This window comes from Loxodonta africana, chromosome 10, assembly GCF_030014295.1.
Source record: "Loxodonta africana isolate mLoxAfr1 chromosome 10, mLoxAfr1.hap2, whole genome shotgun sequence".
NCBI lineage: Eukaryota > Metazoa > Chordata > Mammalia > Proboscidea > Elephantidae > Loxodonta > Loxodonta africana.
The window spans coordinates 8,147,912-8,165,958 of NC_087351.1; the positions used below are offsets into that span (position 1 = coordinate 8,147,912).

At 41.9% G+C, this 18,047-nt stretch overlaps 1 protein-coding gene across 1 annotated transcript in view; it reads right to left on the reverse strand.

Annotated features, from left to right (window-relative positions):
- Positions 1–18,047, reverse strand: part of SEMA6D (semaphorin 6D) — a 751,241-nt gene that overhangs the window by 405,886 nt on the left and 327,308 nt on the right. The window contains exon 6 of the mRNA XM_064292008.1: positions 151–221. The gene's annotated coding sequence lies outside the window, so the exon portion shown is untranslated. The remainder of the gene's footprint in view (positions 1–150; positions 222–18,047) is intronic.

Genomic DNA, 18,047 nt, shown 5'->3' on the forward strand with positions numbered 1-18,047 from the left:
AACAGCAACAACGGTGCCAGTATAAGACAGAAGTTCAGCTTAGATTATAAATATTTCACTAAAAAATTATATCTTCTGAGTTCAAATGTGTATCAGATAGGAGCATCATACTATGCTGAAGAGGCACCATTGCAATGATTCAGGCCTTACCGTTAGGAGTCTTGGGCTTCCCTAGGCTCCAGGCTGCCAGTATGTGTCTAAGAGATCCAGGACTCTGCATTCTACAGCAAATAGAAAAAAACAAAACAAATTAACAAAAAGATACTGGGGTAGCTACGAATGCAGTGAGAAGGTATTGTCTGAAGATTATTAAAGAAAGAGAAAATAAGTTGGAATTAGTCTCATAATTTCAGCTTGTTTAAGAAATTCTAGGTCTTCAACTGAAAACTTTTCTCCACACATAACTAATGTATAGCCTTGTACCAAACCAGGTGCCATGGAGTCGATTCTGACTCATGGTGACTCCATGGGTGTCAGAGTGGAACCATGCTTCCCAAGGTTTTCAGTGGCTGATTTTTCAGAAGTAGGCTGCTAGGCCTTTGTTCTAAGGTGCCTCTGAGTAGACCTGAACCTCCAACCTTTTGGTTAGCAGCTGAATACATTAACCACTGATACCCCCGGGACACAGTCTCACGCAGGAACTTAGAAAAGATGAGATGCGTGTTACTGTGGGCACACGAGGTCATGTTAGGTGGAACAGGAACATGGCATGAAGGAACACCAAGGCACAGAATGGGAACCTTATTTCACCGTGTGAAGGATTTCAATAATTCTGATTAGTTCAAGGAAAAAGTCCTATTTTGGCTAAAGAAAGTGTTTACCCTTGCTACTCTCCATTTTCAATTAACTTAGGTCTTAGCAGGCAACAAAATTTAACGAAAATTTAATAATAGGTTTTGTTTCCATCAGGGCTTGTTCCTTCCAGTCCCACCCTCTGCTGAGAACCTGTATTTCCATCCCAGATATACTGAGTCAGACTTTATAGTTTAACAAGATCCCCAGGTGATTCTCATGTATTCATAGGAATTGAAATGGGCAGAGTAGCAAGGGTGAGAGACCTACTTTAGCCAAAATAAGATTTTTTCCTTGAACTAATCAGAGTTACTGAAAAAGGAATGAGGTTCCCACTATGTGCCTTAGCGTCACTTCATTCCATGTCCTTGTTCCACCTAAAATGATCTTGGGTAGCCACAGATCTGGGGTACAAAAGCAAATTCTCAGCTGGGGGTCAAACAGAACAAACCAGTTATAAGCCCTGGTTCCCACTGTGTTTATATTCATGTGCCATACATTTATGGCAAATCATAGGGGTTTCCACTTACCTAGGTATAAAACCAAAAATCTGTTGCCATTGAGTCGATTCTTACTCATAGTGACCCTATAGGACAGAGCAGAACTGCCCCATAGGGTTTCCCAGCGAGCGGCTGGTAGATTCAAACTGCCGACCATTTGGTTAGCAGCCCGATGCTTAACCACTGTGCCACCAGGGCCCCTACCTATGTAGAGTGGCGATGAAATGCTTCCTTTTAAAATGGTTTTAAACTTAAGAGGGAGCAAATTTAGTGAAAATCTTAAGTAAATAATAGCACTTTTGCTATACTATACAGGAAAAATCATGAAGGTAGTAAGTAAATGTGAATCTGGGAAAAACTATCTAAATGAGAGATAACCATACATGGAAGAGTAAGTTTCATGAAGAAAGGGGCCAAGCATTTCTTGGTCTCTAATATCCAGTACACAGTCCCTGGGTGGCATAAATGGTTAACACGTTGGCTGCTAACTGAAAGGTCGGAAGTTCAAATCCACCAGAGGCACCTTGGAAGAAAGGCCTGGCAACCTACTTCTGAAAAGTCTAACACACATGGGATCACCATGACTCAGTGGCAATCGGTTTACTATCTAGCACAGTGTATGGAGTACAATAGGTTCTTTGTAAACATTTTTTTTTTAATTAAATGAGGAAATATAGTTTCTGGAGAATCTGGAAGAGGTTTAGATATCTGAGTTGCTGATGGGTCCGGAAAAAGGCTTGCATTGTATGATTATAATTCTAATATCTAGTTCAAGTCCTTGATATAAGAGTACTCCATGAATACTACCGAAATATAACAGAATAGGCTTAAGTGTCTTCACTTAAGAAAATTTGTCAAAAAGAAGAAAAAAATTAAAAACCATTTTCACGCCTTACATCCTCCCCCCAACCCACCCTACCCCGCCCCCCCAAAAAAGAAAGACTTAAAACAATAGTCCAAAAGTCTTTGGGTTCAGATAATGGCGTTCCAAGGAATGCAGGGTAGGAGGCTGCCTGAGGTTCAGACAGTAAGGGAGTACATTGACTGAGGAACTTTAAAAACAATTATTATTGTTTTATTAGTTTTATTTAACTAAAAGTTCATCTGCTGTTTACTATCACCATGTACTGACAATTTTCAGCCATGTCAGTGATAAAACACTCCTTGCTACAAGGCAGAAAACTCCCACTAGGCCCCACTCAGCACACCTCTGGGTTCAGAAAAGCTGAGCTGTTCACCTATACAGGTAAAACACTACACCGGTAAGGAATTTGGCAGTACAGACTTTCTGCATCCAGAGACCCCAAGAGTTTAAGGGTTGAGGGAATGGGAAATCTAGAACTTTTCTATATAGAAAATGCCACGGGATCTTGGACAGGGTGGTTGGGGTTTAGGGAGTTTGTGTGGGGAACTATCCTGAATGACAGCCCTGTGTGTTGGTGAAGCGAAGTGGATACAGTCCAAGGCTAGGACTTCTCTCTCTGGCCTGAGTGTCCTCCAGGGTGGATAATTTCATCTGGGTCTTTCAAAGCTGGATATTGGGTATTGACAACTGATCTGTGCTTTCCCGATATCTGCTGGAGGAGTTAACCTAGAAAAAGTTCTGGTTTAATATTTATCACCGTCTTAGTTATCTAGTACTGCTATAACAGAACCCACTGCCAACAAGGCTCATAGGGACTCTATATGGCAGAGTAGAACTGACCCATAGGGTTTTCAAGGCTGTAATCTTTATGGAAGCAGACTGCTACAACATTCTCCGGTGGGAAGGCTGGTGGGTTCGAATCACCCACCTTTCAGTTAGCAGGTGAGTGCTTTACCCACTGCACCACCAAGTCTCCTCTTCTCACAGTTTAGGAGGTTAGAAGTCCTAATTCAGGGTGCAGCTATAGGAGAAGGCTTTCTTTTCTTATCTCTGTTCAGCTTCTGCTCCTCAGTTCCTTGGTGATCTTCACATGGTCTGGCACTATCTTCCCCCATCTCTGCTTCCTTGCTTGCTTACTTAATCTGCTCTTTTCTATTTCAAAAGGGACTAATTTGGGACACACCCCACACCAAGACTGACTCATTAACATAACAAAGAAAACCCATTCCAAAATGAATACCGGTTAGGATGTACAACACGTATTTCTGGGGGACCCAATTGAATCCATAACATGTACCCTGTCAACAGCAAGTGAAATAAAATAACAAGCTGTGATCAGTAGATGGTCCCCACAGCTTAGCTGCCTTTGTATCTGCAGTTACCTCTTCCAGGTTTAGCAGCTTGGTAGGGTGTGGGCCATGTTGAGTTGCCTTGCTTCTCAGATCCTGGCCTTCATTCACTAACTCCAGGTCCAGGAGTCTGATAATCCTGCTTGCCTCCTTAGTGAGCTAGCACTTACGGTTTCCGCCACTTGTCTCCAGACCATTTTATTCCCTAATTGAAATGGTTGAAGCAACCTCCATTTCTACTAACGCTATTGCCTCAAGCCAAATCCTACTATCATGGGAAGACACCAATGACGAAAATCACCGTCGGCAGGCCACTGCTGTTTTCAACAATGAAGAAACACAGATATAAATACACACTCAGACACACACAGATGTAGGATCATGTATGATTTAAATTAGAAATGAGGCTGGAATTGCTGATACCCTTGATTGTTTTATGTTTCCAAGTAGCAGGCAGTAGGGTCTAGTGCAGGAAGTGACGAAGAGGGGTGCAAGTCTCTTACACAACCTGGGTAACGCCTCTGCCTCTGCAAGCGCTGTTACATTAATCACCCCACCTGCACCTCTTAACAGCCCTGTTGGTGTTATTTGCATATTACCTATGAGCAAAAACACTGAGCTCCAGAGATGCAGAGGGCTTTTCCAGATCACACAACTAGCTGGGCGAGAAGTTCAGACCAGCAGCTCCGTCTCCTGGCTTCAAGTCTGGCTCCTTTCCACTCCCTACGTCGGCAGGCAGAGAAGGTCATGTTACGTGGCACCAATGCTGCTGTTTACATGGCACCAATGCTGCTGTTTAGATGCTACAGAAACAGACACCTAGGGTGCTCAAGAGCTACGCCAATTTTCTCTTAGGAAAAGAGAACACGCTCTAATCCCAGAAAATGCCACAATATGTAAAAGGGAGGCAACGAAGAGAGAGAACTAACCCCATCCCCATTTCCCATGTATCTAGATAGACTCTTGCAAGCTTATCCCTCATGTAATGGCCTTATTATTCTTCCATCCCTTCGCCTCCTAAATCTACCAATGAACAAACATTTTCAAGTTGTTTTCCCCACAAATTTGCCAATCTTTCTGTACTGTCAGCCTTCAAACACTCAACAAGAACACACTGGATATAAGGCTTTATGTCAATCCACCTGTTCCAGGCTTCATTTTCCAGCAAGTATTAGCATAAATACCAACACGTTTACATCATAATTGCCTTAATTCCCTTGGCTCCAGCCAGACCTGGAGGGTGTCAGTCCACAAGGACTTCAGGGGTAGGGACTGATTACTGGTCCATGAAACATAAATGACAATAAATGCTTGGGAACTTGGCCCACCACTTCTGAAATGGTACAACTTCATAGCAGGGAGAGCACAGGCCATTTAGGTAGGTGTGAGCAAGTCACAATTTTCTAGGTCTTTAGGTTCTTATTTATAAGACGGGTTGAAACTATCTTTTCTCCATGAAAAGTTGCAAGTTGTAATATTTGGGCATCTAGAAAGTATTGTTGTTGTTGTTTTTAGAAAGTATGTGAAGCTCCATGGAGAAAATCACTAGGTAAATATGACTGCTGGACTTGGAAAGACCCTTCAGTTGCTTTAGAACATATAGTCAAGGACCTTTCCACTTCATGGGTTATGAAAGAATTTAACACAGTTGGCCAGTCGGCAAAATAAGTGTCTAGGAGGTAAGAATTTTAAATGACATAAACCCATATAAATGACATGTGAACTATTATTTACACACATGGTTGTTGTCGTTGTTAAGTGCTCTCGAGTAAACTCTGACTCAGCGATCCTACACACAATTGAACAAAACACTGCCCGGTCCTGCGCCCCATCCTCACAATCATTGCTATGCGTTAGCTCATTGTTGCAGCCACTGTGTCGATCCACCTCGTTAAGGGTCTTCCTCTTTTTCGCTGACCCTCTACTTTACCAAGCATGATGTCCTTCTCCAGGGACTGACCTCACCTGATAACATGTCCAAACACATGTGCATGTACAAAGGTCTATATTTAGGGACTTACTATTAATAACCAGATAATTAGCAGCGGGAAAGGGTTGAAGTTATAAACCAAGTATAAGTGATTACAGTTATATAAGGGAGATTTTAATTTTTCTTGTATAACAGAAATCCATATATTCATCAGTCAAAGAGCCTTTATTAACTACCTAATTAATGTGTTCTAAGTACTGTGGGTACAGTACAGAAGATCTTGAATTTATTGAGCACCTACTGTATTCCAGGTGCTGTACAAGGCATATTTACTTGTGTGTTTGTGAGTTGGGGAGGGGATCAGGGAGGGACAGGAGGTATAGGAAGGGAGGAATGGTGGTATTCCAGCTTGAATCTCAGCTCTATTATTGCTGGGAGTCATACATAACCAAAAAGCTCATAGAGTTTTCTATCTGCATGATGGAATTAAAAGCCTCTTACACAAAACACCAAACCTGCTGCCATCAAGTTGTTCCTGACAATAGTGACCCTCCAGGACAGAGTAGAACTGCCCCATAGGGTTTCCAAAGAGCACCTGGTGGATTCGAACTGCCCACCTTTTGGTTAGCAGCTGTAGCTCTTAACCACTATGTCACCAGAGTTTCCAAGAGCCTCTTCAGAGGATACTAATTCAGACAAACCACTTGGTCCATGACAACACCTCACATATCAGTGGGGTAGAGCAATCCATGGGACTGTTATTTCGATTTGCATTCTGACCTACCATTGCATGGACTCATATGTATGGCACTTGTCCATTAAGAAGGTATTTTAATAAAGGAGAGAAAGAGTTCGATCACCCCTACACTTTGGAAGGGGTGCAAGGTGGTTTGAGCACGTGGACGACTACAAAGAACACAATACAACTTTGGCACCTTGAGGGCTTGTGGAAAACACCTCGGTGGTGGCAGATGTGGTCTATCATGGCAGCATACCAGCAGCTCCCCCAACCACAGTCTCAGAACAGGGACTAGCAGACCCAGCTGTAGAAAACAATGCCGGCAGATCGAGGAGCGTCAGGAGGCTGAGCCTCGCCATGGGCCTACCACTGGTGGCAGTGGCTTAGTGTGAAGGAGAGATGACAGCTGTCACCAGAGGCACCTGAAGTAGGGTGGGGGAAAAGGCAGATGTCACATGAGAGCTGCACACATTTCTTCATAAGCACATATGGGGCACCTCTGGAGATGGGGGTTACAGGGCTGAGTATATTGCAGTCACAGAGGGTGGCACATCCAGAGAACTTTCTACCACCTCTGGGACTTGGGAAAACATGTTTTACATAGAAAATATATTTCACTTTATTTCTCCCAACAGCCATGACAATCAAAGGTTATTGTCTTTATCTCGCTAAAACAAGTGAAATCTCTTGCAAAGGTCACTGTTAATGGGTTTGATGGTGGGCCCCCAAAAGGTTTGTCTACATTCTAATCCTCGGAACCTGTGATATTACCTTATATGGCAAAAGAGTAAATATTATGCTACATGGAAAAAGATGGGTTTAAGTTAAGCATCTTGACAGGAGAAGCTTATCTTGAATTATCCAGGAGGGCCTAAATAAAAACCACATGTGCCCTTATAGGAGCAGGCAGAGGGAGATTGGGGACAGACTCGCAGAGAGGAGGAGGCAGTGTGCTTACGGAGCAGAGGCTGGAGTGATGCCAACACCTGGAGTCACCAGTAGCTTGAAGTAGGAACAGATTCTCCCCTACAGCCTTTGAAGAGAACAGAGCTCTGCCAACACCCGAGGCCAGCGCAGTGATACTGATTCCAGATATCTGGCCTACAGAACTATCAGAGAATACATTTCTGTTGTTTTAAGCTGACCAGTTTGCGGAAATTTGTCACAGCAGACACAGGAAGCTAATACAGTCTCACAATTAACTAGGAAGGGGAGGAGACAAGTGTCAAGAGTAGGTCTGCCCGACTTTAAAATCTGTGCTGTTTGGGCTCTACTGGGATGCCGCCCAGGTATACGCCATGTGTATGCTGTGGCCACAGAGATCTCAGGCCTGACAAGATCCTCACTTACCATCTGCACAGTCACCACCGTCTTCTATTTGGAAATACACTGAAGAGGTTTAAGGAAATTTGCTCTTTCAACATATTTTCCTTAATAACTTAATAGGGACACATTAAAATTTAAATGAGACACATAAGCAATAAGGGCCATGGGTGCTGAGTCATGAGAACTTGTTATGAATGGATGATTAGGAAAGAGTTTATGGAAACAAATGTTTTGAATTGTGAGCAAAAGGATGTGAGTATCTGGATAACCATGAAGGGCCAGGTTGGATATCTTGGGATCTCTGAGGCATGGTGGTACAGTGGTTAAGAGCTCACCTGCTAACCAAATGGTTGGCAGTTCGAGTGCACCAACCGCTCCTTGCAAACCCTGTGGGGCAGTTCTACTCTGTCCTATAGGGTCACTATGAGTTGGAATCCACTCAATGGCAATGGGTTTTGGTTTTTCAAGGTGAATAACTTGAACAATATTTCCAGGGAAAGATTACAAGCCCTATACAGAGTATACCACATAACTCAGGTTGCAATTGGAAATCTTATACTAAAATGAAAAACTAATTAGATTTAGATCCTGGTTGTTTCTGTTACTGCTAAACTGCATTGTTACTATCCCTTTTGAAATCTGAGGTATCCTTATTTCTTTACTGAAGATTCTTTCCTGTTTTTTTTTTTTTTTTTTTTAAAAAAAAATCCTTCCCACAATCCAAGCTCATTATTGAATTGGTTTTGTAACTACACTTCTCTATGGTCAGACATTTTCTTTCCATCCACGTGCCCCTTTAAATGCCATCTCTTTTAGCTAAGGGATTTAATGAATTACAAGCTGGACCATGAACATGCAAGGCCACAAAGTCTGGTTACTGAAGAACAGCTTTTAGCTTTACTTCCACCTCCCCTCTCTACCAAGGGTAAATTAAGTAATTTTTACAAGAGATAAAACTACTGCACCTTACCTAACCTCGATAATAAAAAAGGAAGGTCTTTTATCTATTCATTGTAAATGGCGTAATCACAGTTTTCTATGGCGCACAGAAACAGGGAAGAAAAAAAATAACAACAAACCACCACAACTAATGTGCTTTCATTTTATCTGCAAACCTGAAGAACTTGGTAGTTTTTGCTCTAGTTCATTACCATCAGTGATTTAATCTCTGATGCCAGAGAAACAAGAAACATGTTTATGTCCACGGTAGCAAGAGCATTGCTTCAGATCAATACGCACAGCGACTGTAAGACAGAGCTTCAGTTTCCTCTAAAACACCTATATCCCTCCCACCTGAGAAGTGGACGGCTAAGATGGGTGAGTCAGCCTTCAGGAGCAGGGCATTTGGATGAGGCATTAACCCCCTAGTCAGTCAACACATGCAGTGCTTTGGGGCTACGTAAGGCACAATGCCAGGGCTGTGGAATTACCAAAAAAAAAAAAAAAAAGGTTTAAAACATGACTTCTGCCTTGAAAATCCAGTTGGTTAGATGAGCCATATGCCTTAAATTTTAAATAATATCCGGAACAATCGAAAAAAGGAGAAGCCCAAGTAACTGTTCAAGACAACAAAAATAGCACAAGGTAGGACATAATTATCAATAATTGCCACAGGATGTCAGAGAGTGGTGAAAACGTATGCTGGAGTGGGCTGGAAAAAGCTCCCTGGCAGTATCAACATTTAAAACAAATCATGCTAGATGGACGTCAAAGGCCAAAACAACGACTATGTAGAATAACCAAATTGTGCCTTTCTGGACTTTGCCTGCACTCTGGTAATGCACAGGACTAGCTTGCTCATATGGTGGGATCCCATCTCCTACATATTGACAGAAGGCAGTGCACCTCTGTAGCGTTTTCTTCCATCTAAGTATGTGAATATACAAATAAACACATAAATGCATCAGATATTTAAAAACTGTGTCCTCCAAGTGGAAGTTCTAGCCTTAAGGGTTCATCCCTTCAGGACTGATTGTGTATTTCTATTGACCTTAGTTCATCCAGATCACCGCCCCCCCTGAAATTGACATGTGACCACCAGGTCTTCCATTCCAAGCAGGGACTCATGCAACAGCAGAAAACAAAGTCCCGGGAAGAAGCTTTATTCCCAACATCCTGTACGCCTCTCTTTATCAATAAGAATTTATTTACAGGTTTGTTGTACTGTGGGGGCTTGTGTGTTGCTATGAAGCTGGAAGCTATGCCACCGGTATTCAGATACCAGTAGGGTCACCCATGGAGGACAGGCTTCGGCTGAGCTTCCGGACTAAGGCAGACTAGGAAAAAGGACCGAGCAGTCTACTTCTGAAAAGCATTAGCCAGTGAAAACCTTATGAATAGCAATGGAACACTGTCTGATATAGTGCTGGAAGATGAGCCCCCCAGGTTAGAAGGCACTCAAAAGATGACTGAGGAAGAGCTGCCTCCTCAAAGTAGAGTCGATCTAAATGACGTGGATGGAGTAAAGCTTTCGGGACCTTCATTTGTTGATGTGGCATGACTCAAACTGAGAAGAAACAGCTGCAAACATCCATTAATAATCGGAACCTGGAATGTATAAAGTATGAATCTAGGAAAACTGGAAATCATCAAAAATGAAATGGAATGAATAAACATCGATATCCTAGGCATTAGTGAGCTGAAAGGGACTGGTATTGGCCATTTTTGAATCAGGCAATCATATAGTCTGCTATGCTGGGAATGACGACTCAAAGAGGAATGGTGTTGCATTCATTGTCAAAAGAACGTTTCAAGATCTATCCTAAAGTACAATACTGTCAGTGATAGGATACTATCCATACACCTACAAGGAAGACCAGTTAATACGACTATTATTCAAATTTACACACCAACCACTAGGGCCAAAGATGAAGAAATAGAAGATTTTTATCAGGTGCTACGCCTGAAATTGATCGAACATGCAATCAAGATGCATTGATAATTACTGGTGATTGGAATGCAAAAGCTGGAAACAAAGAAGAAGGATCAATAGTTGGAAAATATGGCCTTGGTGATAGAAACAATGCCATAGATTGAATGATAGAATTTTGCAAGACCAACGACTTCTTCATTGCAAATACTTTCTTTCACCAACATTAACGGCGACTATACACATGGACCTCGCCAGATGGAACACACAGAAATCAGATTGACTACATCTGTGGAAAGAGACGATGGAAAAGCTCAATATCATTAGTCAGAACAAGGCCAGGGGCCGGGTCATAATGCAAGTTCAAGCTGAAACTGAAGAAAATCAGAGCAAGTCCACAAGAGCCAAAATAGGTCCTTGAATTTAGAGACCACCTGGAGAATAGATTTGATGCATTGAACACTAGTGACCGAAGACCAGATGAGTTGTGGAATGACATCAAGGACATCGTCCATGAAGAAAGCAAGAGGTCACTGAAAAGACACGGAAGAAAGAAAAGACCAAGATGGATATCAGAGGAGATTCTGAAACTTGCTCTTGAGCATTGAGCAGCTAGAGCAAAAGGAAGAATTGATGAAGTAAAAGAACTGAACAGAAGATTTCAAAGGGCCTCTTGAGAAGACAAAGTAAAGTATTATAATGACATGTGCAACGAGCCGGAGATGGAAAACCAAAAGGGAAGAACATGCTTGGCATTTCTCAAGCTGAAAGAACTGAAGAAAAAATTCAAGCCTTGAGTTGCAATAGTGAAGGATTCCATGGGGAAAATATTAAACAATGCAGGAAGCATCAAAAGAAGATGGAAGGAATACACAGAGTTATTATACCGAAAAAGAATTAGTCAGTGTTCAACCATTTCAAGAGGTGGCATATGATCAGGAACCGATGGTACTGAGGAAGAAGTCCAAGCTGCTCTGAAGGCATTGGTGAAAAACAAGGCTCCAGGAATTGATGGAATATCAATTGAGATGTTTCAACAAACAGATGAAGAGCTGGAGGTGCTCACTCGTCTATGCCAAGAAATATGGAAGACAGCTTCCTGGCCAACTGACTGGAAAAAGAGATCCATATTTATGCTTATTCCCAAGAAAAGCGATACAACTGAATGTGGAAATTATAGAAAAATATCACTAATATCACACGCAAGTAAAATTTTGCTGAAGATCATTCAAAAACGACTGCAGCAGTATGTCAACAGGGAACTGCCAGAAATTCAGGCCAGTTTCAGAAGAGATCATGGAACCAGGAATATCATTGCTGATGTCAGATGGATCCTGGCTAAAAGCAGAGAATACCAGAAGGATGTTTACCTGTGTTTTATTGACTATGCAAAGGCATTTGACTGTGTGGGTCATAACAAACTATGGGTAACACTGTGAAGAATGGGAATTCCAGAACACTTAAGTGTGCTCACGAGGAACCTTTACATAGATCAAGAGGCAGTTGTGACAGAACAAGGGGATACTGATTGGTTTAAAGTCAGGAAAGGTGTGTGTCAGGGTTGTATTCTTTCACCATACCTATTTAATCTGTATGCTGAACAAATAATAAGTGAAGCTGAACTATATGAAGAAAAAAGGGGCATCAGAATTGGAGGAAGACTCATTAACAACCTGTGTTATGCAGATGACACAACCTTGCTTGCTGAAAGTGAAGAGGACTTGAAGCACTTACTAATGAAGATCAAAAACCACAGCCTTCAGTATGGATTACACCTCAACATAAAGAAAACAAAAATCCTCACAACTGGACCAACGAGTAACATCATGATAAACAGAGAAAAAATTGAAGTTGTCAAGGATTTCATTTCACTTAGATCCACAATCAACAGCCATGGAAGCAGCAGTCAAGAAATCAAAAGATGCATTGCATTGGGGAAATCTGCTGCAAAGGACCTTTTTAAAGTGTTGAAGAGCAAAGATGTCACTTTGAGGACTGAGGTGTGCCTGACCCAAGCCATGGTATTTTCAATCACATCCTATGCATGTGAAAGGTGGACAATGAATAAGGAAGACCGAAGAATTGACGCCTTTGAATTGTGGTGTTGGCAAAGAATATTGAATATACAGTGGACTGCCAAAAGAATGAACAAATCTGTCTTAGGAGAAGTACAGCCAGAATGCTCCTTAGAGGCAAGGATGGCGAGACTGCGTCTTACGTACTTTGGACATGTTGTCAGGAGGGATGAGTCCCTGGATAAGGACATCATGCTTGGTGGAGTACAGGGTCAGTGGAAAAGAGGAAGACCGTTAACAAGGTGGATTGACACAGTGGCTGCAACAATGAGCTCAAGCATAACAACGATTGTAAGGATGGCGCAGGACCGGTCAGTGTTTCGTTCTGTTGTGCATAGGGTCGCTATGAGTCGGAACCGACTCGATGACACCTAACAACAACCTTATTATTACTCTAATAAATTTTAATGGGAGACTCTCATTCCGTGCCATCTTTAATACTTTCTGAAGATTATCACATCTGACAGACATATCTCAGATTCTTGGATCTATCAGATCCAACTTAATCATTTGGCTAAATGTAGAATGCCTACTTTAAACCAGGTGATGTTTCAGGTACTGCAGATACAGTGGGTAAAAAAATAAAAAGTACAAGATCTGTGCCTTCACAGGGCTTACATTCAAGTGTGTGTGCATGTGTGTGTGCCTGTGTGCATGTGTATATGTGTGTGTGGTGTGGCCTGATGGTTGGGAGGAGACAGATAATGAGCAAGTAGCCCAATTCACAGAGGTAATTTCAGACCGTGAGGTACCTGCTACGTAGAAAAGCTGATGGAGTAACGAGATGGACAGTAGCTGTTGGGGACAGTGAAGTAGAAGTGCAGTTATTTTACATGCTGTGGTCACTGGAGACTGCCCTGAGAAGGTCACATTTGATCTAAGAATTGAACGAAGGCAGCTATGTGAAGATCAAGGGAGAGCAGTCCAGACAGAGGGAAGGGCAAGAACAAAGCTCCTAAGAAAGAAATGAGGTTATTCAAGGGACAGTAAGGTGGCCCGCAGAGCTGGAGCAGAGTGAGTGAGTAGGAGCAGTTGGAAAGAATCAGAAAGAGAAGCGGGCAGGAGGCTGACCATGTGGGGTCTTGCGAGCCATGGAAAGGACAGAGTATGCCTGATTAGGGCAAATAGTAAACAGTAGTTTCAGAAGATAATTACATCTACTGTTGCATGTTAAGATACTTATTGGTAATAAACACTTTTGATACTTATTTGCAACATTTACCCCCCCAAAAATTACCAAAATGGAATTTGTTGTTTGCACAGTTCGATGACCCCAGCAAGGCTTAAATAAAAATTATGGTATATTTCCATTATGTTTCAATGCTCCCATCACCCTCTGACAATATTATCTGCACAAACAGCTGGGGGAAAAAGAAAAAGCCTACAACCCCTTAAACTAACAAAGATCTGGTTTCAGCTGCCTTTGTCCCTTCTGTCCTCTGTCCTCATGCCACGTGACGAAGTTTCCAGACAGGCGATTTTCCTCCAGTCATTTGGAACACATTTAGAGGAGGGTACTCGTTATTTGGTAAGATCTGACCAGCAGCAGGAAGACATCTCAGCAACTCTAAATGAGCCTGGCTAAGCCAGCTTCATCGATCACCGCGTGCAATGATTTCCCCCTCTCATTGGCTCACATCTCTCCTTCTTATCAAAATTGGCCTTTCAGGGTAAAAAAGGACTTGAGACAAAAAGTAATTTCTGATAAGCAGTAATGAGCCTGGGCTTCTTATTGGGCTCCCTGGGTGCAAAAATTAGATTCTAAATCATTTCTGGGACTTCACAGGAGAGTTCCTTCTCATAGTTGAGTGTCATTTGGCTGCAAATGAAGAAACACACCTGTGGGATGGCTAATTAGAAGACTAACCTCACCTAACTATGTCTTAACAAAATATCGGAAATAGACATTTTTCTTAATCTCTGTGTGAGGTTTTAAAAGTCCCTGACTTGGAGATTTGAATATAGGGATCCAGAGAGCTTAAAAGGTCAGTGTGGGAGTTAGTGTGTTATGTAGGAAATTGAGACAGAAGAACCAAATACAGTATATGCTGAACGCAGTGGACTACAATTCCCACCCCAGATTGTTATCTCTGGCATTGCCATAGATCCGAAATCCTTTTTAATAGAATGTAATGGAATTTCCACCAGAAAATTTTTATTGGTTTAAGTGGAAGGCTGCAGGGAGAAGAGGGGAGAAAATGTCTTGTTTCTTTTGGGTTATTTCAAAAGTTTTTAAAATTTAAATATTTCTCCCCACAGGTATACAGGCATTTCAAACTTAGTGAAGTACAAACAGAAATTTTGATTCCCACCCTCAGCCCTCCTCACCCCATCTGTTCCCTTTTCAATCTTTTCCAGCTAAGTAAATCACTGTGTGCCCAGTACCAAGCCAAGCTAGGTCATTCTTGATTCCCCTCTTTCTTTCATCCCGCCTGTACCTTCACTCCACAGCCAATCCATCCACATATCCTGTTGACTCAATCTGCAAAGTGTATCCCAAACCTATTCCCTTCTCTCCTTCTCAATGCTACCTCCTGAGTCCAAACCACCATCGTCTCTCAACAGTGTCCGCCTTCTAACTGGTCTCCTGCACACACTCCTTTCTCCTGCATTCCTTCTCCATACTGCAGACAGAGCTGTCTTTCTCACGTAAAGCTGGATTGCATCACTATTCTGTCTGAACCCCTCTAGGGGCTTCCCACTATACTTGGAATTAAACCTACTGACACCTGGCCCCTGCCTGCCACTTTGACTTTGTTTCTGATAACCCAGTGCCTCATTTATTAACCTGCATTGCTCTTGTCTTCCTCTGATGTGGTTCGTCTCCTACAGTCTACTAGACTAGTACTCAAGCTATTTTGTCCCCTAGGGGACATTTGGCAATGTCTGGGGACATTTTTGATTGTCACAACCGAGGGTTGCTACTGGCATCTGGTGGGCAGATACTAGGGATGCTGCTAAACATTCTCCAGTGCACAGGGCAGCTACCCCACAACAAAATGTCAGTGCTGCCAAGGTTGAGAAACCCTGCTCTGGGCTCACTGATCCCTCTGCCTCGATCAGTGTGAACTGACCTTTCCATGGCTGGATGCTTCCATTCATGTCTCAAAGCCTTTTCTGGCCATCCCAGCTAACTTAGCTCTCCTACCCCATCACACTGCTCTATCACACCATCCCTTGTACCATTTATCACAATCTAAAACTATATATTTCACTTATTTGTTTTCACACTGTATTTATTCTGTCTTCCTTAGAATATAAATTTCCAAAAAAAAACTAGTGATCTTACATGTCTGGTTTACTGACTTATTTATTCAATGCCTAGTATGGTGTACCACCACTCTTCTGTCAGCTTGTCGTACTGTGGTGGCTTGTGTGTTGCTGTAATGCTGGAAGCTATGCCATCAGTATTTTAAATGCCAAGAGGGTCACCCATGGTGGACACGTTTCAGCAGAGCTTCCAGACTAAGACAGACTGAGAAGAAGGACCTGACAATCTACTTCTGAAAAAACTGGCTAGCAAAAACCTTATGAATAGCAGTGGAACGTTGTCTAATACAGTGGCAGAAGATGAGCCCCTCAGGTTGGGGAAGAGCTGCCTCCTCAAAGTAGAGGACATGTATGGAACGAAATAAAGCTTTTGGGACCTTCATTTGCTGATGTGGTACAATTCAAAATGAGAAGAAACAGCTGCAAATATTCATTAGCAATTGGAACATGGATCGTATAAGGTATGAATCTACGAAAATTGGAAGTTGTTAAAAATGAAATGGAACACTTGAAGATAGATATCCTAGGCTTTAATGAGCTGAAATATACTGGTACTGGCCATTTTGAATCAGACAATCATATGGCCCACTGCACCGGGAATGTCAAATAGAAGAAGAATGGCATCACGTTCATCAGCAAAAAGGACATTTCAAGGTCTATCCTGAAATACAATGCTATCAGTGATAGAATAATACCCACATGCCAACAAAGAAGACCAGTTAATATGACTATTATTCAAATTTATGTTCTAACCACTAATGCCAAAGGTAAAGAAATTCAAGATTTTTACCAACTTCTGGAGTCTGAAATTGGTCAAACATCCAGTCAAAATTCATTGATAATTACTGGGGATTGGAATGCAAAAGTTGGAAACAAAGAAGTTCAATAGTTGGAAAATATGGCCTTGGTGATAGAAATGATGCTGGACATTGCATGACAAAATTTTGCAAGACCAATGATATGTTCATCGGAAATATCTTTTTTCAACAACATAGATGGGAACTATACATGTGGACCTTGCCAGATGGAATACACAGGAATCAAATCAATTACATCTGTGGAAAAGCTTGATATCATCAATCAGAGCAAGGCCAGGGCTGACTGCAGAACTGATCATCAATTGCTTTTGTGCAAGTTCAAGCTGAAGCTGAAGAGAAATAAGTCCACGAGAGCCAAAGTGATCTTGAGTATATCCCACCTGAATTCAGAGACCATCTCAGGAATAGATTTGACACATTGAACACTAATGACCAAAGACCAGATGAGTTGTGGAATGACATCAAGGATATCATACATGAAGAAAGCAAAAGATCATTAAAAAGACAGGAAAGAGAGACCAAAATGGATGTCAGAAGAGATTTCGAAAATTGTTCTTGAATGTAGAGCAGCTAAACCAAAAGGAAGAAATGATGATGTAGAAGAGCTGGACAGAAGATTTCAAAGCACAGCTTGAGAAGACAAAGTAAAGTATAATAATGAAATGTACAAAGACCTAGAGTTAGAAAAACACAAGAGAAGAAAACACTCAGAATTTCTCAAGCTGAAAAAAACTGAAGAAAAAAGTCAAGCCTTGAGTTGCAATATTAAAGGACCCTCTAGGCAAAATATTGAATGATGCATGAAGTATAAAAAGAAAATGGAAGAAATACACAGAGTCACAGTACCAAAAAGAATTGGCCTATGTTCAGCCATTTCAGGAGGTAACATATGGTCAAGAACTGGTGGTATTGAAGCAAGGAGTCCAAGTTGCACCGAAGACACTGGAGAAACACAAGGCTCCAGGAATTAGTGAATACCAATTGAGAATGTTTCTACAAATGGATGCAACGCTGAAAGCATTCACTTGTCTGTGCCAAGAAATTTGCAAGACCACTACCTGGCCAACTGACTAGAAGTATATTTGTGCCCATTCCAAAGAAAGGTAATCTAACCAAAAACCAAAAAAACAAACAAACAAACCCAGTGCCATCGAGTCGATTCCGACTCATAGCGACCCTATAGGACAGAGTAGAACTGCCCCAGAGAGTTTTCAAGGAGCGCCTGGCGGATTCAAACTGCCGACCCTTTGGTTAGCATCCGTAGCACTTAACCACTACGCCACCAGGGTTTCGGTGACCTAATAGAACGTGAAATTATCAAACAACATCATTAATATCACATGCGAGTAAAATTTTGCTGAAGATAATTTTTAAGTCTGCAGCAGTATATTGACAGAGCGAGTTTCAAGCCAGATTCAAAAAAAGGACATGGAGTGAGGGATATCATTGCTGATAACAGATGGATCCTGGCTGAAAGCAGAGAACACCAATAAGATGTTTACCTGTGTTTTGTT